The 23331-nt window shown below is 48.4% G+C and overlaps 1 long non-coding RNA gene across 1 annotated transcript in view; it reads left to right on the top strand.

The window, feature by feature from the left end:
- Positions 1–22070: 22070 nt before the first annotated feature.
- Positions 22071–23331, top strand: part of LOC102469615 (uncharacterized) — a 43561-nt gene continuing 42300 nt past the window's right edge. The window contains exon 1 of the long non-coding RNA XR_333201.1: positions 22071–22150. This is a non-coding gene — a long non-coding RNA (uncharacterized LOC102469615). The remainder of the gene's footprint in view (positions 22151–23331) is intronic.

Genomic DNA, 23331 nt, shown 5'->3' with positions numbered 1-23331 from the left:
CCAGGAGACTCTTGTCTCTACTTAAACAGAAACTTCCGCCCAGCTTGGGCTAAGGTTCAGTCTTCTGCTGTTGGCTTTGCCCCTTCAGTTCTTGCCAGGCAACCCAGGGGTGACTTGAATTTTTGATGAAGGACTGACTATACAAGAATTAGGGGTTATCAGTTGCTTTTGTCATCCCCTGGCCTCAGAGAGGAGATTTTTTAAAAAAAATTTTCCTGTTTTTGCCCTAGGGTGCATGAGCTCACCAGAGAAAGAGAGAGAGAGAGAGAGAGAGAGAGAGAGAGAGAGCGAGCAGGAAAGTGAGAAATCACCTCCCCGGGCGGGGTGTGTGTGTGTGTGTGTGTGTGTGTGTGTGTGTGTGACTTTGCCTCCATTCTCCCTGGGATTTTGGGCATGCATGCACACATATCAAGTGTGTTTTTCAAGTCGCTGGGTCTGGGACTTGAACTGCAAAGTTGGCCATGTGGCACCTTAACCACCAAGTCACTGGCTGTCTCAAGAGGAATATTTTTGTGGGAGACGGGAAAGACAGGAGTGCCTGCCACATTTAAACTGCACCTCCTGCAGGCTGGGTCCTGCATGCAGACTGGCCTCCGAGATGCCCTCCGTTGCCTAGAGAGGGTGTAACCCACGGCCTCTCATGCATAGCCCTCACTCCAGGAGCCGGTTCCAGATCCTGCTCCAGAGGGCTCTTCTCTTTCTGGAGAGGCGGTGAGCATTTTCTCTGAATGGAACGCACACTGCTGGCCCAGGGTCTGAGATCAGGGAGCAGGAGCAGGTGGCCGAGTCACTAACGGGCTGCCCCATAGTTGGCGCGTTGCGGATTCCAGACTGTCATGGGATGCCTGGCAGGGGCATCCCAGATGGAGAAGCAGGGTGGAGAGGAAGGTCCTCCTGCTTCTCAATGCGAAGGCAAGCTGGCTATGACACCTGTGTCCCTGCCTGCCCCGATCCGGGTGTGGGAGGGAAGGGGACCTGGATCCCTGGCTTTGTGTACTCATGCTCTGGCTATGTGTCATTGGGTGCCCATCCTCCCAAGGGAGAGGGGAGCTGCCATCGCCAAGGAAGAGGGGAGCTGCCATTGTCAAGGCAGCGTGCGGCAGCCCTGTTGCCTGCCAGGCATCCTTCTCCTCAGCGCTTGTGCGACCTCGCTGCCTTCTGTGGCTCTGACCTGCGTGACTGCCAGGCTGTGGACAATGGCTTTCTGCACTTGTTTCTGAAACGGAGCAGCCAGCAGGGACTGAGCAACACGAAGGGGACCTCAGCAGTGCCATCTGTTCTCGGAGGGTCTCAGGAGAAGCAAGGGCGGGCAGGGCAGAGTGAAGAGCCCTGATGTCGTCTGGCGCACTGCTGAGCTTTGCTTCCCAGCCAAGGAGTGGGTCTCATGGTGGGGTGGCCATCTGCCGCTCTTGTCACCACCCGCTCACAGCTTTGTCCATCCTTCAGACTGTAGGTGTGGGGCCTATGTCTTGCTGATCTCGGACTCCTGAGCACCCAGCACAGGCCCAGGCAGCTGGGAAATGTAGCATCGATGACTGCTTTCTTTAAAGGGGGGCATGGAAGGACTAGCAGGTGGCGTAATGGGTATGGACTCACATGCAGGCCAGTTGACTGCAGTTCAATTCCCAGATCTGGTAGCTTAAAATTCATGCCAGGTGCATATTCCTGTGTGCCTAAAGTCTTGGAGAGGAGAATGGAGGAGACGGAATTGTGGCATGGCCAACTCCCAAGGAGGGTGATTTCTTGCTTTTTGTCTCTGTCTCTCCAGTGAGTTTACATGCCCTATAGCTAAGATCTCTTAAATAAATAAATAAATAAATAAAGGGAGTGTGGAAATCAGCGGCCACACAGAAGTAGTGACTTTGCCTTTTTTATTTGTCACCATCTGGATTGGAATGACTTCCCTAATTTGAAAGAAACTCAAAAGCTTCAGAGGTGGTGGTTCTCAAATGTTCATCACCTGTGAGTCTCAACTCTGGTGACTCCAGAGCTCTTCACATAGATATTAATGTTCAGTGGCTTTGAGGAGGTTCCCAGGAACACCATGCATTTTTCCAAGTTTACAGGGGGACTCTAAGTGAATTTTCCATGGATCACAAATGAAAAAGAGCTCTTCAAGCTTTCAGCTGATATCTTGTTATGGTTTGAATGTGCTGCCTTCAAAATTCATCATGTATTGCTACTGCGATGGTATTAAGAGGTAGGTCCTTTAAGAGAGAATTAGACAGAGGGTTTCTTCCTCATGAATGGGGTTAAGGACCCCAAAAGAGACTTCATGCAGCATTCGGCTGTCTTGCCCTTCCATTTTTCTGCTACATTATGATGCTACATTTCTTCCCTCTGGAAGCCACAACATTCAAGGCGCCATGTTGGAAGCAGAGATGGTCCCATCCCCAGACTCCAGGCCTGTTGGCACCTTGACTCTGAACTTTCACTTTCCAGAACTGTGAGAAAGAAATTCTCAGTTTTGTAAATTACCCAGTCTATGGCATTTTGTTATAACAGCACAAATAGACTAAGATGTGTACTCTGGAAGGAGATTCTCCAAGGAGAAAAACAAGGAAGACAATTCTGGTTTGTTTCTTCTCCTTACACATGAGGTTTTCCACTCATTGGTTTCTTTTGTACCCAGCTAGTCCTGTGCACACACTTTTTGATTCTTCTGAAGTATACCTTAAATTCTCAGTGTTTTGGTTAAAATAGCTAACATTAATATCTGAGAGTTTTTATAGGTGATTCCCCCCCCCCACACACACACACATTGCTATAGGACATACATCAGTTAAGTTTCCAATGTATAGAATTTGTAATTTTAGCTTTTTGCTATAAGGCATGTACGCTCACTGGAGACAGAGGGAAAGTGAGAAATCACCCCCGGGGGGATGGCCATGCTGCACTCCCTTCTCCACCATTCTTCTGTTGGAATTTTGGGCATGCATACACATGCACAGGCATGATTTTCAAGCTGCTGGGTCTGGGACTTGAACCATAGTCAACCATGTGAGATCTAGCGCCTTAATTACTGTGCCACCTGCTGGCTCCCCAGAGTATGGACCTTTAAACTCTAGTTCCTGAGACTGGCAATGGACACAGCTAGCCCGGTGGTGCTCCGACTGTAATTACTTGCTGCTATGGGACAGTTGCCTTTCCTCCTTCCCTTGCAATGTTGAATTGAGCCTGTCTACAGACATCGGTTCCCTCTTTCCAGCCTCAGGTCAATTGTCCAGTGCCAGTTTCCAATCTGGGGAATGCTCTTCTTCCATCGTGGCATGGAGGGCAGAGGGGACAGACAAGTGACTGCTCTTTAGGTCCAGCCCTGGTTCTCCACCCTGGGACTCCCTGCTCAGTGCAGATGTGGCCTGCTGTGTAACAGGCACAGGTGACACAGCAGGGGAAGCTCCCATCCCCACCACATTTGGCTGTAGGGGTGCCTGGAGCCTCACCAGTGGCCTGCAGGGCTCCCTTGACAGCCGAGAGAGCTCTGCCATTCTCTTTGTTGCTCTGAAATCCCCTGAAATTAAAGGGGGGAAAAGTCACTCCAGCAGAGTTTCATTCTGAACGTCCCAGAACATGAGCGATTGGGCCTTACATCTTGCGGTCCAGTTGCCTGGGGTTGAAACTAAGCTGCCAGCCCTGAGGGGAGATGCTCAGGCAGCCCACCTGTGAATAGACGTCGCGGTATGCTCGCCTCTGGGAACTGCTCATTCTTTAATTCAAAAAATGACTCTCGAGGCCCTCCTGTGTGCCAGGCGTTGTGCATGGCATTATTCAGGGAACTTAGTTTAGTGCAATTTTACTTCTGTGCTACATGCGACCAAGGAGGCACTGGGGTTGTGAGTCAAGTTCCTAGGTGTGGGGTTGACGTCCTCACTAGGATGGCCAAGAACAGGCTGGGTTAGGAAGGGACGGCTGGCCTGAGACGATGTGGACGTACCACGTGCACCAGCATGTGAGGCCCTGTGGGGGCCGAGGTGGGGGGTGTGACAAGGGACCCGAAGGCGCCTGCGTAGCTGGGACTCACAACTGGGAGCCGGGCATCAGTGAAAGGAGGCCGGGAGCCTGGCACGCAGATTCTTGTAGACGGTGGGAAGAATTTCAGTCTTACCAGCAGTAGGAGGCGCTTGAGGGTCTGAGTGAGGGGCGGCAGGTTTGTGTGGCCGATTTGCTCCAGGTGGAAACTAGGTGGGGGGGACAGTGAGAGCGGGTGTGTGAAGCCAGTGAGGAGGATCCTGCACTGGTTTAGGTGAGAGAAGATTTAACTTGACCTGGGGGTGGAGGAGGTTAGAATGTGCAGGTTCGGGAGACAGTGCAGCCTTAGAATCGATAGGCTTGGTGCCAGATTGGACAGCGGGGACGGCAGAGGGGGGGGGGGGGAGACAGCCGTGAGCAGCCACGTTGCTGCATGGATGAAGCGCTCACGAGTTGTAAATGGTGATGACAGTTATTCCCGGGGGGCGTGTCCTTTGGTCCGCTGGATTCACACAGAAGCTCTGGTTAAATGACAATTCTTTTGGCCTCTCCCTAAGACTGGAATTTGACCAAAGGCCATTGGCCTCTGTGCCCAGGGGCCTGCCCTCTGGCCTGGTGTGGCCCTTAAACCCAGTGCGAATTCCTCTCTCTCCTCCCTTTTGTGTGAGGGAGGGGGTGGAAGGAACTCTCCAGCAGGTTCCTCATCCTCCTGCAGAACGTCGATCAAGGGTTGCCGGTATGGAGTTGGCATTGGTTTCCTGTCCCTTCCCTGTGCCCTGATTCCATCCTCCAGGCTGGGCATACGGAACAAGCAGTGCCTGGCTCTAGCCTTTGTCGATCAGGCCCACACCTCGCTGCTCTGGGCTTCCCTGGCTCCAGGCCTTGCTCCCTCATTCATGCCCGCGTCTGTTCCTGGCTTTGGTACGGCTGCTGCTGGGCCAGATGTGACCCTCTTTGTCCAGCAGAGCAGACTTGGCTGACTTGGCAGCTTCCGTCCTATTGGGACAGCCCTGCAGAGCCCCTCTGGGACGCTCGTCGGGTGCCGTCCCATGCAGCGGTCTGCCCTGGTTTCAGCAGTGGAGCTGAGGACCCAGGTCTGCCTCAGTCGGCCCAATGGCATTTCACTTGCACCTGGGACCTTTCACACATTCATGGGTTGGAAGAAGTGGACAGCCGTTGTGGGAGGGCGGCCACTCACTTTCCCATGTGCTGTTCTCACCGCAACGGTAGCTTTGTTTTTATTTTTTAAATTGACCTTTAAAAAACTTTGTTATAGGGTGCAAGCACTTATCAGAGAGAGAGAAAGAGAGAAGGCACACCCCAGGGGGGATGTCCACACTGCAGTCCCTTCTCCTCCATCTTCCTCTTGGCATTTTGGGCATGCATGCACTTGCGCCTGGCATGTTTTTCTCTTTCTGTCTCTTTCTTCTCCCTTGCTTTCTTTCTCCTTTCTCTCTTTCTCTCTCTTTTTCTTTCTTTCCTCCTTTTCTTCCTTTAGAGATTTTCTTCTATAGGGTATGTGCACTTGCTGGAAAGACAGACAGAAAGTGAGAAACCACCCCCCCACACACACACACACACCACGTGGGAATAGCCATGACACAATCCCCTCTCTTCCATTCTCCTCTTGGGACATTGGGCACTGATGCACACGTGCCTGGTATGAGTTTTAAGCCACTGGGTCTAGGACTCCAACTGAGGTTGACCATGTGGGACTCAACTGCCTTAGCCACCATGCCACCTGCTAGCCCAATAGACTTGACTTTTTAGAGCATTTTAGGCTTATAGGAAAATTGAGTGGAGAGTAGAGAGTTTTTATCTGCCCCACTTCTCCCTCCACTCCAGTCTCCCCTTTTATTAATGTCTTGCATTAGTGCGGAGTGTGCATTAAAACCGAGGAGCCAATCTGGATGTCCTGTCACTAACATCTGGGTTTGCTCTGTGTTAGACATTCTGTGAGCTTTGGACGTGTGGGATTTTTCTCTACTTGTGATTTGACAAAGGTTGGATAACATGGATCCACCCTTACGCTGTCTGGCAGAATAGTTTTCCAGCCCTAAAACCCTCTGTGCTCTGCCTCTGCGCTCCTCCTCCCACCAGTCCCTGGCAACCACTCCCTGCCTCTTCTAGGCTATTGGATTGTTGGAACCACACAGCATGGAGCCTTTCCAGATTGGCTTCTTTCGCTTAGTAAGATGCACTTAATGTTCCTTCATGTCTTTTTGTGGCTTGAGAGCTCATTCCAGCAAGTCTTTTTTTTTTTTTTTTTTGGAGAGATTTTCACTGTAGGGCGCGTGCGCTCGCCAGACAGACAGAGAGAGACATAGAGACAGAAAGCGAGAAATCACCCCCCAGGGGGGATGGTCACGCCGCAATCCCTTCTCCTCCATTCTCCTCTCGGGATCTTGGGCACGCACGCACACGCGCCCGGCGTGAGTTTTAAGCCACCGGGTCCGGGACACGAACCGCGGTCGACTACGTGGGAATCCAGCGACATAGCCGTTACGCTAACTGCTGGTTCCCTCCAGCAAGTCTTTTAAACTTGAAAGTGCTGTGTGCCTGCTTACCACTCAGCAGTGGGCTTATTTGGTTGGCATTATGCAGTGTTTCCTCAGTGTCTGCCAGGTGGCCTTCCCACATCAGCTTCTGACTCCTTGGTGCACCTGAGAATCCCGAACACGCTGGCTGTGGCTGATTAGGTGTCTGCCCAAGACAAGGGTGAAAGGTATCTGGATTTTGTGCTGTGTGTTAGGAACTCTAGTTCTGTGCTGACCTGGCCATCAGAGTGGCCCTGTCATGAGCAGTGGTGAAAGATTTAAACGTGTAGGGGACTGTCTGCCCTTGGAGAATGGGGCTGTAACGGGCCCTGCCCATTGCCTTTGTGCTACCGAAGACCAATTTGAGTGTTTCCAGCCTAAGGGAATTCTGCTGGGTTCTGAAGCAGTTCTCCTAAGAAGGTGGGTGTAGACCGTCTTCTGTCAGGAGACAGCTCACGTCAGATCCCTGAATAAATGGGAAGCAGGGCACAGCCTGGCATGACTCCTTACAGACAGGCTGACTGCTGCTGCCGCTCCCTCTTTTTTCTTTCAGATCACTCCTTTATTTTTACCCCTGGTCCTTCTCATTGTCTGTAGCTCGGGACCAACCTGAGCTTATTGATGGGTTGTCTTGAACTGTCTACAGTCTTGAACTACCCAGTCCCTCCTGGATCAGCATGGGGATCCTGTCTTTCAGGATGTGTGTCCTGTCTGTGCTTGTCGGCAGCCGCACTGTGTGCTCGGTTGAGGTTGCTTACAGGTGGCGTTCACCAGCTGGGGGTATCTTGGTGTAGGGGCAGCCCTGGGCCACTGGGGGTCTTGAGGAGAGCACTGCTGTAAATGAGCACCGTGGGCATGAGGGTAGTGGCCATATGTCCTCTGGATCCAGAGCCTTCAGGATGCCGTCATTGTCCTCATTTCTGCCATGGCTGAGTAGGGTGTCCTCGCGGTCTGATTTCCACATGCCTTGTGAGGAATATCTCCTGATGGTCTCGTCACTTTGGCGTTGTTAACAACCAGCCGTGCATGCGCAGTGCTCACACGGAGTGAAGGAGTGTTATTGTTTTCAGAAAGCACTGCATCTGGGGATTTTTGCTGACAGTTTCTTTCCTTTTATTTTCCCTTTAATCCTTACGGTTTTGAACAAGTTGGTAATGTGTTAGGTCTTCGCTTGCAATTTGCAAGCATCAGGAATAAGAGAGTTCCCGAAGGAGATAGTCACGTTGAGTATTGATGCATTTATCTGGAGAGGAAGTGACTGGTCAGATGTGCCCATCGACATAGCACTTGCTGAGGTGTGCTGCCATTTTGCAAGGGGGCACCACGTGCCTGGGCACCGTCATGCCAGCTTTCATCCAGCCTCAACAACTAGATCATCATCCCCATCTTAAAGGAGGGTCAGGAAGGTGTTGCCCTTCAACCAGCTCTCCCAGGTCCTAAGAGGCAGAGGTGGAATCTAAACCTGGGTCTGACCCCCCACACTTGGTGCTGTGAGCAGCCCCGCCGGGCCTCACTTGTGCTGAGAAGCAGGGCAGCCTGGACATATGTGGAAAGACTGGGATTTGGGCTACTTGATTCCCATTGTGTATTTTATTTACACGGAATTCTTAGGATGCTTGGATCGCTGGAGGAAGTGGCTTCATGAGTTGTTTGAGACCCGGGCAGGCAGGTGAAGTGGGAGGGTGAGGGGTGGGATATACAATGCCATTTCTGCACTGACTTTTTTTTTTTTTTTTTTAGTTGCCAGAGAGAGAGAGGGAGAGGGAGGGGGGAAGGAGAAAGCACTTCTCATGGGGACTGCTTATGCTGCAGTCTCCTCTCTATCTCTCCATCCTGTTAGGATTTGGGGCATATACGCACACGCACCCAGTGTGTTTTTTTAAGCCACCAGGTGGGACTTGAACCATGATTGACCATGTGGGGTTTGATTTTCTTCAACACCAGACCACAGGGCTGGCTTGTGATTTGCTTTTTAATTCTTGCCTGGAGAGATGTGACGATTTCTCTAGAGACAGTCGTATGCTAAAATGGGTGGCTAAACACAGGGAGGAGTCCTGTCCGGTCATGCCAGTGATACTCACGTAGCCCTGCAGAGGAGGAGCGGCCTGCTGGGTGGGTGGGAAAGAGAAGCCTATGTGGTGAGTGGGTTCTGACCTGGAAAGCAGCTACTCATCTTGTTTGCATGCCCTGCCGCTGTCCCCACGCAGCCCTGCCTTGCTGAGTTATACCTAGGTAGGTCGGCCAACTTCTGGAACCAGGGCCCTCTGTGCCAGGTGGTCTTCACCTCTGGTGGCTCCTGCCCACCATCACTCCAGCCCCCAGCTCCTGTGTAGTAGGTGTGCCCTTCACACCTGCTAGTTTGCAAACCACTTCCACCCTGGCCAACCGCAGTACCCGGAGCTCCCGTACATCAGTTTGCTCTTCGAGGTGTGGATTAAAGGTCTGGGTTAGCAATGACCCATGTAAGAGCTCATTTGCAAGTGCTGTCACCCCAGTCCAAGCTGCTGTCGTCTCCTACCACTTTGTTTGTGGACCTCCCAAGTGATCTCCCTGCTTATGCCCTCACCTCCCTGCCACCCTTTCTTCACGAAGCAGCCAGGTGAGTTTTTTTAAAAAGGAAAATCAGATCACATCTCTTCTCTGATCTAATCCACCAATGGTTGGTGGCATTGTGGTTAAGGCACTGGACTCCCACGTAGTTGACTGTGATCAAGTCCTGGACCTGGTGGCTTGAAATTCACACCAGGCACATGTGTGTGCTTGCCCAAAATCTTGAGAGGAGAATGGAGGAGAAGGGATTGTAGCGTGACCATCCCCTCTAGGGGGGTAACTTCTCACTTTCTGTCTCTCTGACAAGTGCACATGTCTATAGTAAAAAAAAAAAAAACCTCTCAAAATAAAATAAAATAAAATTTAAATTAAAAGAACCCACCAACGGCTCTTCTCTCACTCAGAGTTCACGTCAGAGTTTTTAGGGCCTCTGAGCCTTCAGGTCCTTTGCCATCCCCCAGTATATGCTGCATTTGCTCTTGGGTCGTCTATCTTCCCCATCAGGGTTCAGTCCCCACAAGAGCAGTATGTTTGCAGGGCTTGTTTCTTAGCCCTGGCGTCTGGAACAGTGCCTGATGGGTAGGAGGTGCTCAGGAGACGATGTCGCATGGATTTGCCTGGCGCTCTGACATGCTGATGTCGATGTGCCTAGTTGTAGAATAACCTACCATGGCCACGCAGGTGAGTCTTCATGTCTACGAGCTGGTATTTGTTTTATATCGATGATTGTTAGGACAGCAGTTCTCAGCATGCTGCTGTGACACGTTGCTGTCACAAGTCATCGGACCATAATAATTCACAGACTTTATATGATTTTTTTCACTATCAAAAAATAAAAGCTTATTCTAGGGTTTTGAAAAATAATGTCACTCTTGCTGGCTTGTATCATAACGTGCCTCGTGAGAGGAGGGAGGGTGGTGTTCTCTAAAAGAGCTGGGATGGCACGTGCCTGGGGCTCCTCTCGGCTGCAGCTGTCACTAGGATATGCATCGAGTGACCCAGAAATGAACTTCACTGTGGGGTGCGTGGGGTGAAGGTAGGCCGAGACCTGTTCTCCTGCGCAGCAAGAATGGCGATTCTTGCACGTTTTATTTAGAATATCCTTTTCCTTGACCCTAGAGTCAAGGTCAATCAGGCTGTTTTGATTTTTTCTCCAGCCCCCAGCTCCTGTGTAGTAGGTGTGCCCTTCACACCTGCTAGTTTGCAAACCACTTCCACCCTGGCCAACCGCAGTACCCGGAGCTCCCGTACATCAAGTTGCTCTTCGAGGTGTGGATTAAAGGTCTGGGTTAGCAATGACCCATGTAAGAGCTCATTTGCAAGTGCTGTCCCCCCAGTCCAAGCTGCTGTCGTCTCCTACCACTTTGTTTGTGGACCTCCCAAGTGATCTCCCTGCTTATGCCCTCACCTCCCTGCCACCCTTTCTTCACGAAGCAGCCAGGTGAGTTTTTTTAAAAAGGAAAATCAGATCACATCTCTTCTCTGATCTAATCCACCAATGGTTGGTGGCATTGTGGTTAAGGCACTGGACTCCCACGTAGTTGACTGTGATCAAGTCCTGGACCTGGTGGCTTGAAATTCACACCAGGCACATGTGTGTGCTTGCCCAAAATCTTGAGAGGAGAATGGAGGAGAAGGGATTGTAGCGTGACCATCCCCTCTAGGGGGGTAACTTCTCACTTTCTGTCTCTCTGACAAGTGCACATGTCTATAGTAAAAAAAAAAAAAACCTCTCAAAATAAAATAAAATAAAATTTAAATTAAAAGAACCCACCAACGGCTCTTCTCTCACTCAGAGTTCACGTCAGAGTTTTTAGGGCCTCTGAGCCTTCAGGTCCTTTGCCATCCCCCAGTATATGCTGCATTTGCTCTTGGGTCGTCTATCTTCCCCATCAGGGTTCAGTCCCCACAAGAGCAGTATGTTTGCAGGGCTTGTTTCTTAGCCCTGGCGTCTGGAACAGTGCCTGATGGGTAGGAGGTGCTCAGGAGACGATGTCGCATGGATTTGCCTGGCGCTCTGACATGCTGATGTCGATGTGCCTAGTTGTAGAATAACCTACCATGGCCACGCAGGTGAGTCTTCATGTCTACGAGCTGGTATTTGTTTTATATCGATGATTGTTAGGACAGCAGTTCTCAGCATGCTGCTGTGACACGTTGCTGTCACAAGTCATCGGACCATAATAATTCACAGACTTTATATGATTTTTTTCACTATCAAAAAATAAAAGCTTATTCTAGGGTTTTGAAAAATAATGTCACTCTTGCTGGCTTGTATCATAACGTGCCTCGTGAGAGGAGGGAGGGTGGTGTTCTCTAAAAGAGCTGGGATGGCACGTGCCTGGGGCTCCTCTCGGCTGCAGCTGTCACTAGGATATGCATCGAGTGACCCAGAAATGAACTTCACTGTGGGGTGCGTGGGGTGAAGGTAGGCCGAGACCTGTTCTCCTGCGCAGCAAGAATGGCGATTCTTGCACGTTTTATTTAGAATATCCTTTTCCTTGACCCTAGAGTCAAGGTCAATCAGGCTGTTTTGATTTTTTTTCAAGGTGGAGTTGGGAGGATTTCCCTGATTTGGCTCTGAGCAAGTTCATCCATTGGAAGTTATTCAGCTTTTAAAACAAGTGTGGGCAGCAGTTGGCCCTTATCTGCAGAGGTGCACTTCAGGACCTGCAGTGGTTTCCCTAATCCTATGTATTCTATGTTTTCCTCTCTACATACAGAGCTAAGATAAAGCTTAATTTATAAATTAGGCACAGTAAGAGATTAAGACCAGTAATCATAAATATACATAAAAATATTACATAGAATGTTATATAAGTAATATAAGTATATACATACATAAATGGTCATAAATAATAGGTAATAAAATGGAACAATTATGGATTGCAGTAAAAGTTTTGGGAGTGCTTTATGGCAAAAGTGGGAAGGTTCTGTAGTAGAGAGGATAAGTGCAGATACCAGATATGGCTAGGGAAGGGAGAAGCGGGTAGCAGGTGGCTGGGAGGGGCAAAGGGTAAGAAACACTTAGCAGTCAGAAGACTCTAAAGACTTCTGTTGGAAATGAGGTGTGTGGAAATGGCCTTGACTTCATGTACTATACACATGCTTGGAAAAACCATCCTGTGCATGGTCAAGACGTACAGTGATGGAAAGTACAATGAAAAAGTCATTTAAAAAGTTACATGAATTTATTTTCTCGAACTCTTACGATACTGTACCACAGGTAGCTGAAACTGCAGGAGCCGCGGATAATGGAAACACTAGTAACATGGAGTCATGCTGGAGTGATCTACACTGTTGCCCCGGCCAGCTCCATGAGAGGCCTGAGTTGAGGCATCTGGCCGTCTAATGCAGACATGTGCCCGCCAGGCCCTGGGCCACCTGCTCACAACCCTTAGGCTCATCCCCTCTGCTCCCAGCTGCCTGCTCCTCCGTCCGGTTTGCTCTGTCCTTCACTCCTGGCCTCCATGCGCCCTGGGTCTCGGCTTTATTACGTGCCCTCTGGCCTTCGTGGCCACAGTAGCAGACAGTGTTCTTAGCTTCTTTGTGTGCTGGAGCATTTCTTCGTGAGGTGGGAGGTAAATATATTAAACCGCAAGACCCAATGTGTCTTAAAATGTCTGTGGTTTTCTCTCTAACGCTTGATTGACAGTTTGGGAGAGTGCAGGCATTGAGGTTGGAAATCGTTTCTCCTCAGGATTCCAGGAGCTTCTGTTCATCTCGCTGTTCTGCTATTTTGCATGGTGTGCCATGGGTTAGGTTGGGCCCCCTTTGTTTTTTGTTTTTTTGTTTTTTTCTTTTTTTTCCTTTGGAGAGGTTTTTGCTGTAGGGCATGCGCACTTGCCAGAAAGACAGAGAGAGAGAGACAGAGAGACAGAAAGCGAGAAATCACCCCCCCAGGGGGGGTGGCCACGCTGCAATCCCTTCTCCTTTCTCCTCTTGGGATCTTGGGCACACATGCGCATGCGCCTGGCATTAGTTTAAACCACCCAGTCCGGGACTCGGACCGAGGTTGACTACATGGGAGTCCAGTGACACAGCCATTACGCTAACTGCTGGTCCCAGTGAGGTGGGAGGTAAATATATTAAACCGCAAGACCCAATGTGTCTTAAAATGTCTGTGGTTTTCTCTCTAACGCTTGATTGACAGTTTGGGAGAGTGCAGGCATTGAGGTTGGAAATCGTTTCTCCTCAGGATTCCAGGAGCTTCTGTTCATCTCGCTGTTCTGCTATTTTGCATGGTGTGCCATGGGTTAGGTTGGGCCCCCTTTGTTTTTTGTTTTTTTGTTTTTTTCTTTTTTTTCCTTTGGAGAGGTTTTTGCTGTAGGGCATGCGCACTTGCCAGAAAGACAGAGAGAGAGAGACAGAGAGACAGAAAGCGAGAAATCACCCCCCCAGGGGGGGTGGCCACGCTGCAATCCCTTCTCCTTTCTCCTCTTGGGATCTTGGGCACACATGCGCATGCGCCTGGCATTAGTTTAAACCACCCAGTCCGGGACTCGGACCGAGGTTGACTACATGGGAGTCCAGTGACACAGCCATTACGCTAACTGCTGGTCCCAGGTTGGGCCCCTTTTTAAGTGGAAAACATTCCTTGCAAATTCCAGGGCTGATGTAAATACTGAATGTTATAATATTATTTAAATACATAACACTTAGAACCAAGTATAAACTCCTTGAACTTATGGTTCTTCCAGTTATAAAATCACATTAAAATAGTAAATTAAGCATGAATTACCCAACCAATGAAACGCAGATGCACACCATTAATTTACTGTGATGGCCGACTTCATTCCTTTTGTCAGAGGAATTAGGGTACCGATCGCTACGGCTCAGTGTCATTTGAGTAATATCTTCTGGCTTCACTTGGTGTGAATGAGTCATTTATCTATTAAATCCACCCTTTGACCTCGTTCTTAGGAGCTCGCGACAATTGCCATAATTCTCCCTCGATGCCAGTGTGTAAACACAGAGCGGCCTGGCACGACTCAGCTATGCGAAGGGCTTCCAGATGATTCTTGGAATCTGCTGGCTTACCAACATTTTTAAAAGATTGTCATTAAAGGGGAGCATTATATGTAAATGTTTTCACTGAGAGCGCACATAATCCCTAGGACTCAGTTTGCTTTGATTGTTTTGTATGTGCTTCCTGTGGCAGTCTTCCCTCACAGGCTTAGAGAAGGATGTGCTGTCAGAGGACTTGGCTGTTTGGCCCACGAATGCTTGCACAGGCCAGAATAGGCGGTATTTGTCACTTGCTGCTCTGCCTCTGCCTGCCATCCACGCTGCTCTATCAGCTGCCACGGTGTTCACAGTGGCTTAATCCCACGGCACCTCAGCGGCTTATTTTGAGTTGGAGACTGCTGAGAACTGGTAGCCACTGTCATGTCCAGGGAGCTGTTAATCTGTGTCTTATTGAGCTTAAAAACTGTGATCCATTTTCAGGCTAAGTTTTAGCTGGAGTATTCCTGCCTGCCCTCATTGCTGCTATGGGCAGGGGTAAGTGTTTGTGTTCTTTTAAAGCTAATACCACACCTGATAGGGGTCACAGTGTAAGATTTCTACCTCATTAGAAGAGTGCGTGCCTGTGAGTGAGTGTGCTCTGTGTATGTGTGTGTGTGGGGGGGGGGCATGAGAGTGCATGTGAGTGTATGCATGGTGGGGTGTGTGTGTGTGTGTTTCTGTCTGTGCATGTATGTGCATGTGTGATTTCCACAGGCCAGCAGTGTTTCGAGACCCTGGTTGCATTATTGCTATTCTGAGCTCCTGCAGTTTGCAGGTTCTGCCTGCCTGTGTCACTCAGCACAGCAGTGTGTACCTGTGTGGTGGCAGTATGGGATTCCACCTTTTCCTTCTTGCTCATCGATTTCAGTTTTCAATTCCACCTGTGACACCTCCCTGTTTATCACTGTTCTAAAATCTTCTTGTTCTTGCCGTCACTTGTGAGTAAGCCCTGTTGCCCCACACTTGGACGGGTGCAGTCACTTTCTGGCAGCTGCCTCCCTGCTCCCTTTGGCCTTGGGCCCTGCAGCTGGGCAACTCTTCCTCTGCCATTTCAGTGCTTGCTCCAGAGCCATCAGTGGCTACAGCCTTGGCAGGACAAGGAGCGACAAGCAGCCTGTAGGCTGATAGATTTTATTGTCCTACACAATATTTCAAGGAAATGTTAGCCAGCTCTGAAAAACTGGGATGTTTGTTTTCCTCTCTAAATATCTGCCATCCTCTGTGCTTCTGGTGGTCACGCTCTAGGCCTATAACCTTGAATGTTCCAGCCACCAGAATCAAGCAGAGGTGAGGAGGGAAAGTGAAGTAAGGCCACAGAAATTCTCCTAGGTAAATCTGAGAGTGAGTTCATCACTAAGTGCCTAGAAATCCCAGCAGAGCCTCAAGAAACATGAAAAAAGCAGGAAATACTTCTGCACCAGAAATATAATAACTCCACACCAATGACAGACAAGAAATTACAGAAATGTCAGAAAAAGAGTTTAGAGTATTTATTGTAACTAAACTCGATGAGATACGAGAAAAACAGATAAACAATCTCAGGAGATGACAAAGTCTTCTATGACTTGAAGGAGGAACTCCATGAAGAGATAGACAATGTGAAAAAAGAATCAAGCAGAACTTCTGGAATTAAAGAACATAATGCAGAAAATCAAAACCTCCTTTGAAAGTGTTAACGACAGATTAGACCATGTAGAAGAAAGAATGACCTCTGACCTTGAAGACAAAGTTTCCAACTTAGTCCAAACAACTGAGAAGAAAGTAAAAATAGACACTAAAAATGAGGACAGCATACAGGAAATCCTAGACCATTAAATGGCTGAATGTTTACATCATAGGTATTCCAGGAGATGAAGAGATGGGTGAAAGGTTACAAACATGTCTCTCACAGTACAGTTGAAAATTTTGAAAGCCAAAGCCGGGAAGTTCAAAGAACACCAAATAGATTTATCATGAGAAGACCCTCTCCAAGACACATGATAGACAAACTGATAAAAATCAAAGACAAAGACCATATTCTAAAAATGACAGAGAAATACCAGGCTACTTACGAAGCGTACTCCATTAGACTAACATCAGACCTCTAAACTAAAACCATGCAGGCAAGGGAAAAATGGGAAGACATACTTTGAGAGTAAAATTCAGAGATAAACAATTTCTGCCAAGAATACTATACCTGGCAAGATTATCCTTCAAATGGGAAGGAGAAATAAAATCATTTCCAGATAAATAAAAGCTGAAAGAATTTGCTAAAAGTAGGCCAAATGATGATAACAACTGTGAACAAGTCTTGGGATCCTTTTTAAGCTTAAATCTAGCTTCTATAGACAGCAGTATTTGCAGTCTGGAGCTGTCTGATTCTGAGCCCAAGGACCTGTCTAAGTCCATAATTTAAACACACCTTGTATTTTTGCTTCCTACGTACCATTTTCCTCTTCGCTCTCTTTCCCCCTCTAGTCCTGTCCATGTCCTGTCACTTGTAAGGCCAGTTTACCTCCTCACGCTTCTGTGAAGCCTTTCCGCCTGACCCAGGAGGAAGTATTCTCTCTCCCTGAATTACTAAGTCACTCTGGCTTTTCTCTGGCTTTTGGAGACGTGGGTAGACTGACTATCCCTGCAAGCTCAGGGCCTCATGGTGCCTGACACATGATACCTCACTTGTAGTGGGTTTTCATGGACGTGTGGCCAGAAGGATGCAGAGAGGTGATCAGAGGCCTCCTTTTGTGGGTACCAGTAAGAAAGCCTCTGACTCACTGAGCATGGTGGGAACTGGGAAATTTCCCCAGTGACTGTGAAATTATTGTTTCACTTCTTGTCTCCAGAGCCCTTGTTTGAGGACACATCTTTTTTTTGGGGGGGGGGGGGGGTCTTGGGGGTGGGGTCTCGCAAGAACGCCATTGCAGTCTGGAGCTGTCTGATTCTGAGCCCAAGGACCTGTCTAAGTCCATAATTTAAACACACCTTGTATTTTTGCTTCCTACGTACCATTTTCCTCTTCGCTCTCTTTCCCCCTCTAGTCCTGTCCATGTCCTGTCACTTGTAAGGCCAGTTTACCTCCTCACGCTTCTGTGAAGCCTTTCCGCCTGACCCAGGAGGAAGTATTCTCTCTCCCTGAATTACTAAGTCACTCTGGCTTTTCTCTGGCTTTTGGAGACGTGGGTAGACTGACTATCCCTGCAAGCTCAGGGCCTCATGGTGCCTGACACATGATACCTCACTTGTAGTGGGTTTTCATGGACGTGTGGCCAGAAGGATGCAGAGAGGTGATCAGAGGCCTCCTTTTGTGGGTACCAGTAAGAAAGCCTCTGACTCACTGAGCATGGTGGGAACTGGGAAATTTCCCCAGTGACTGTGAAATTATTGTTTCACTTCTTGTCTCCAGAGCCCTTGTTTGAGGACACATCTTTTTTTTGGGGGGGGGGGTTGCTCTAGGGTGTGTGTGCTCGCCAGAAAGACAGAGAGAGAGAGAGAGAGACAGAAAGTGAGAAATCACCCTCTGGGAGGATGGCCACACGGCAATCCCTTCTCCTCCATTCTCCTCTCCAGATCTTGGGCACGCACGTGTGCACATGAGTTTAAGCCACTGGGTCTGGGACTCAAACCGTGGTCAACTACATGGGAGTCCAGCGACATAGCCGTTATGCCAACTGCTGGTCCCAAGAACACATCTTTAATGTGTCAAAATACTCAATCACAGCTAAACCCTAGGACACTGTTGTGGGCTGTGGGTGTGTTCACTCCATTGTGATCTGATCTGTTACTCAGGCTATTCAGCGATACTGCTCCAAGTTGGACACACAGAAGTCAGAGCTAAACAGAACCTCATTCGACTTTAGACTACTTGAATACTTCTCATTAAAAGGATTGCTCACTGAGTCTACACAGGATTCTGTACTCAGCTCTATCTTTGCCTCCTCCCTCATGTCCCTCCATTGCCACGTCTCTGTGTCCTTGCTCTGGGCCTTGTTTCAGTATTGTGGGCATTCAGAATACCCCAGCCAGGGCTCCCAGCCTGCACATTCATACCTGTGATAAAGTGGGTGGGACTTGGGAGATGAGACGCGGCCTAGGTTGGTACGAAGTGCTAATGCCACACAACTGTTACGGTTACTCTGTCTCCCGAGACTTAGCTGGCTTCAGCTTTTGCACATTGAAATCCAAGTCCAAGCTTCCTAGCCACATGCCCTTGGGTAGTTGGAATGACCTTGAGATGCCAGGTGTTCCCTTTACTCTTATCAAACCCCTTTGAGAGAGAGGAGACTTATTTCCCAACTTCTGGACAAGAGGGGAGTGGACTCCAGCCTGTGCTATGCAATGGGACCTTCTGCAGTGACAAAAATACTGTCTGTGCTCCTTTGCAGGAGCCACTTGATGCATGTGGCTCGTGAGCCCTTGAGGTGTGGCTAGAGTGAATGAGGAGCCAAATTCTTCACTGTATGTCATTTCAATGAATTTAAATGTAAATACCTACATGGTTACCGTATTAGGCAGCCCAGATCAGGAGTTGGGGCAAGTGGAAGCTCACCAGGAGCCAAGCACAGCCCTATGGAGAGGGCCCTAACTGGGAATGCCTTCTGTGTGGCCTACAGGGGTCTCCATGTGGCTGTCCAAATCAGAGCCTATTTGACCACACGTGGCCGCCACCTGGACTGTTTGGATGTTTCAGGGAAACTCTTGCCGTGCTGCTCTGAGGACAGCATTGTTTAGTCTTTATTGTTCTGTGTCCTTTCAGGATGGCTGACACCATATTCCCCTCAGCCATGATTCCTTGAGTAGATTCTACATCCAGCTTCCTTTACCCAAATGACTATTTAATTGGAGGACCAGGGACTGATAAAGAGGAGGCTGAATAGACTGTATACAGATTGGAACTTGGGACTTTATTTTTTAAATTTTTGCCAGATGGCAGGCACACTTACTGGTGAGAGACAGAGAATGAGGGAGGGGAGAGTGAGAAAACACCCCTCCCCTTGCCATGGGGCATGGTCTTGCTGCAATCACTTCTCCTCCAACTCTTCCTCCTTTTGGGATTTTGGGTATGGATATGCACCTGGCTTCTCTCAAGCCACCATGCTGCTGCCTGTCCCCCACCTCCCATAGCTCCCCTACTCCCCCACCAGCCTTCCTTTCAGCATGATTTCAAACATACACAAATCAGGAGGCTGGGCACAGGGAATGTCAGGGCAAGGGTGGAGGGGAAGGCGAAGGTGGTGGGAAAGTGCGTGGACAGGCAGGCTCCTACCCCTACAGCCAAGCAGCACCATGTTCTGGGAAGGCTTCCCAGTGTTCTGACACCATGGGGTAGCCTGGGGGTCCTCCTGGCATCTTGTCCTGATGCAAGCATAGTGGTACCCCCATCCTGCCCTGCCACTGTGGGGCTTTTAAACGGCATCTCAATGGCAGCACCTGTTCCAGTGACCAGGGGGAGGTAAGAGTGGGATAGATGGCTTCTAGTGAAGGAGGGAAAAGAAACCCCCAGCAGCCCAGCGACATCTACTCAGAGACTAGTGATGCCTGCGTTCAGGGCCACTCATAGTTTGAGTTCCCAGGACAAGGAAGGTACCAAAAATACTCTCACAGCCAGGTACACCCCACCACCCAGTATGGCATTTCTGTCCCCAAAACCCAGGTGACTACATCTTAATTTCATTTCCATATCTGCTTTCAGCAAGAAGCCAGTGTCCCAGTTTTGAGATCATTAGAATTTTCTGAGATACACTGTTTTTTCTTTTTTGTTCATTATTATCATTTCTTTTTTTTTTATTTTAACCCTAATCAGACTAAAGATAATTAGAACTCTTCTACTGAAGTTTCAGTTTTCCTTCTGTTTTTCTGAGCTTTTCAGTATGGATTGCACATTTTATTTTATGATAGCAATATATAATAATCTGTGTTCAGGAAGTCTTGGCCGTGTGCCAGGTACTCTTCCACGCAAACTTACTATCAATAAACTAAGTTACTTCACGCCTCAATCTCATGAAGTAGTTGGTATTTACCACCCCACTTTTATAGGTGAGGAAACTGAGTCTGAGAGGTTGAGAAACTTGCCCAGAGTCACACAGGAGTTAGTGGCAGGGCTGGCCTTTGATCCAGGCTGCCCAGCTCGAGAGCCCATGCTCCTAGCAGTAGAAAGGACACCCTTCAGCCTTATTCTCATGAAGACATTAAAACTTTCTATTTCTTGATCACCAGCTAGAGTTAAGAGAGAAATGGTCAGTAAGTACAAGAAGGAAATGATGTGGAGGAGTGTAAAATTTCTCTTCCATGAGGCAGAGCTTTATAAATGAGACCTAAAAATTCACACTGATAAATATAGGTTTTTAATTGGGTATAAGTTATTCCACATAATGGGCCAGAGATCTAAGCAGAAGTTCTCCCAGGAACAGTGTAAATCATTAAGTGCTCAGGAGGAGGTTGTTTCAGGAATTTCTCTACCCACTGGGAGTTAGTGTTACAAAGGATGGGGTGCCATTTTCCTCAATTTCTTTAATACTTTGGGTCCTTGCGTGTGTGTTTAGACAGAAAAAAAAGAAAAAAAGGTTGAAAGATCTAGCAGGTGGCATCGAGGTTTAGGCAGCTAGATCCCACATAGCCAACTGTGTGGTTCAAGTCCCAGACCTGGCAGCTTGAAAAACATGTGGGGTGTGTGTGCATGCCTGGCTCAAATCTCAACGGGAGAATGGAAGAGGAGGGGTTGCAGCATGTCCATTCCCTTGGGGGGTGGTGGTGATTTCTTACTTCCTCTCTCTCTCTTCAGTGAGTGCATGCACCCTAGAGCAAACCAAAAATGGAAAAAAAGATTGAGCACTATCACTTAATAATGTTATTAGAAGAGAAATACTCAGAAAGTCAGAACAACAAGCCTACAAGGAGTGGCTAAGCCCAGGTGAATCCCAGGTGTTCCATTGAGCAACTTTTGGTCTCTCCCTCCTTGAGACCCTCCTCAGCAGTCCTGCAGCTGAGTGGTGTTGGGTTGTAGGTGACTCCTGATGGACGGATACAATGTGAAACTGCAGGATTCTTCAATGTCCTGTCATTTTGACATTTTCACATACTGTCCTGAGGTGCTGAGGAGGCGTAGGTAACAGGAGAGATGGAAGGCAGCTGAGATCTTTGTGCTGGAAGTTCAGACACCAACTCAGTGAGGTCTTTCACCAAACCCAGCGGGCATTCTTTTGCCCTCTTTTCTGGACCAGATGTCTGTCATTGCAGGGATGCTAAAGTAGATGTACGCTGGCTGAGGCAGTGAAGGGGATTCACTCACTCTGGGGCAGGCAGGCCTGAGGGGCAGTTCGACTTGGTGACTCTGTGCAGAGCCCCATTTCCTTATTCCTGCTCCCTCTGCCCACCTCCCATCTCCTCATGTTTCCAGCAGGGCTGTCGGCTGTTCCAAGCACTGCGTGTTTCCTCAGCCTGCTGGGTGGAGGGAGTGAGGGGGATGGATGCTCTTGCCTAAGAACATCTTTTCCCAGAACCCCTTTGGGCCTAGTTGGATCGTGCATCCTCTCTTCAGTCAGTAACAGGGATGGGTGAGGCTGATGGCCAAAGGCCTGTGGTGGAATCAGGTTTTCCACAGGCCTAGATCTGTGATAGAAGTTGTGGGCTCCCACATAAAGATTGGGGTAGTCCCTAGACAGAGGGCAGATACTGGGGAGGAAAGTGCAACTCTCACCGCTCTTTCTATAACATATCAATCCAGCATGATATAGTTACAGGTGTAGTTTTCTACTAGGAGAAAATGACCATGTTTGAAATATTTCTTTTTACTACTTTCTGAGCCTTAAATCGCCTACGCTTCTTTTCATCCTGCTCTTCCTTTCTCCCTTCCCTTTCTCATTGCCCTTCCTCCTATTCCCCGTCCTTTCATCCTCTCCCTCTGGTCTCTCCTCCTCTACTCCCCACCATCCCTTCTCGATGATCTAGTCATTTATTTGACTCAACTAAATTGGCTCAGCACCGCTTAGTTGCTTACTAAGTGAAAGGTCTTCCTGTTTGCTTCCTAGGAAGAAGAGATGCCAGATGTTGAAATTGACATTGATGATCTTCTCGATGCAGACAGTGAGGAAGAGAGAGCTTTAAAATTGCAGGTAAGCAGTTTTCAGAATCTAGAACCTTCTGATCATGGGTGTTTGAATCCACTCGGGTCCCCAGAGCTGGGCATGACCCGATCCCTCCTTGTGGTAGTATGGGTACCAGGTCTGGGGCAGTGGTGGTTTGTGGAGAGGAAAGTAATAGGGTGCTAAGTATTCACCCTCATAAACTGCACCTCTGATGCGAAAGGAGCTGTTGAATATGGCCAGTTCTCAAAGCACCTCGTAGATGTGACTTTCTCCACCCTCATTTGCTTGGGAGAGACAGCTGGTTTTGCCTCCAAAGATCCATTTGCCGGGGAAGAATTTATGCTGGCAGTTGTTTGAGAAGGTGAGGGACTGAGCTAGCACTGGGATGTCCAAGCCCAGGGCTCTGGTCTTGTGTTTTTGTGTCACACATGAAATGAACTTCTAGATAAGATTGCTTATATCCTTTATTTAGTGAAAAATCATTTAGTAGATTATGCTCACCTGATAGTGTCCTAGTACAACCATGGGTGTTGAGATATCTAATGTTTTCTTAGAGAAGAACATGAACTTCTTATTTCCTTTCCCATGGGAGGTTGAACCTATCATTTTAAAATCTCCATTTGGGAGTTGCTAAAACCAATTACTTTGAACCTGCTGTTGTTCTTTATGATCACTGATAAATACGGTTAATGGCTGTTGGTTATCACCAGTGCCAAATGGGCAATCAGAGGGCACATTTTAATGTACTAAGATGTTTAGTGTCCCTAGGGGGGCAAATTACCTTAGTTATAATAATTATTTCTTGTTGGTAGATTTAGTTGGAAGATAATAACATCCTAATGATCAAAGTTAAAAAAAAAAAAGAAAAAAAAACAGGTACCAGGTCTATCACATAAAAAAGATAATGACATAAATAATTTCTTAAAAGTGGGGACTTTAAAGAGGCCCCCCCCTTTTTTTTGGCTGTCGTCAGGTCATTCGAGCCTTGGTTTCCAGGTGAGGACACTGGAGCTGGCGGAAGTTGAGCCCCAAGCTGATAGGTGGTTGAATCATGCCCAGAGCCCTTTCTTCACGGCCACTGTCACTGTCACCACCTTGTGCAGGCTGTTTTAATCTTTCTGGTTTAATAGTAACCAAGTTGGCAGCCCAAAGGCAGGTGTGTGCGTGCCTGTGTGTGTGCACATGTGGACTAAAGAGCAAAGCATTCC

The sequence above is a fragment of the Tupaia chinensis genome, unplaced genomic scaffold, assembly GCF_000334495.1.
Source record: "Tupaia chinensis unplaced genomic scaffold, TupChi_1.0 Scaffold000014_1, whole genome shotgun sequence".
In the NCBI taxonomy this organism is placed as follows: domain Eukaryota; kingdom Metazoa; phylum Chordata; class Mammalia; order Scandentia; family Tupaiidae; genus Tupaia; species Tupaia belangeri.
This window is presented reverse-complemented; position numbering and strand designations above follow the sequence as displayed.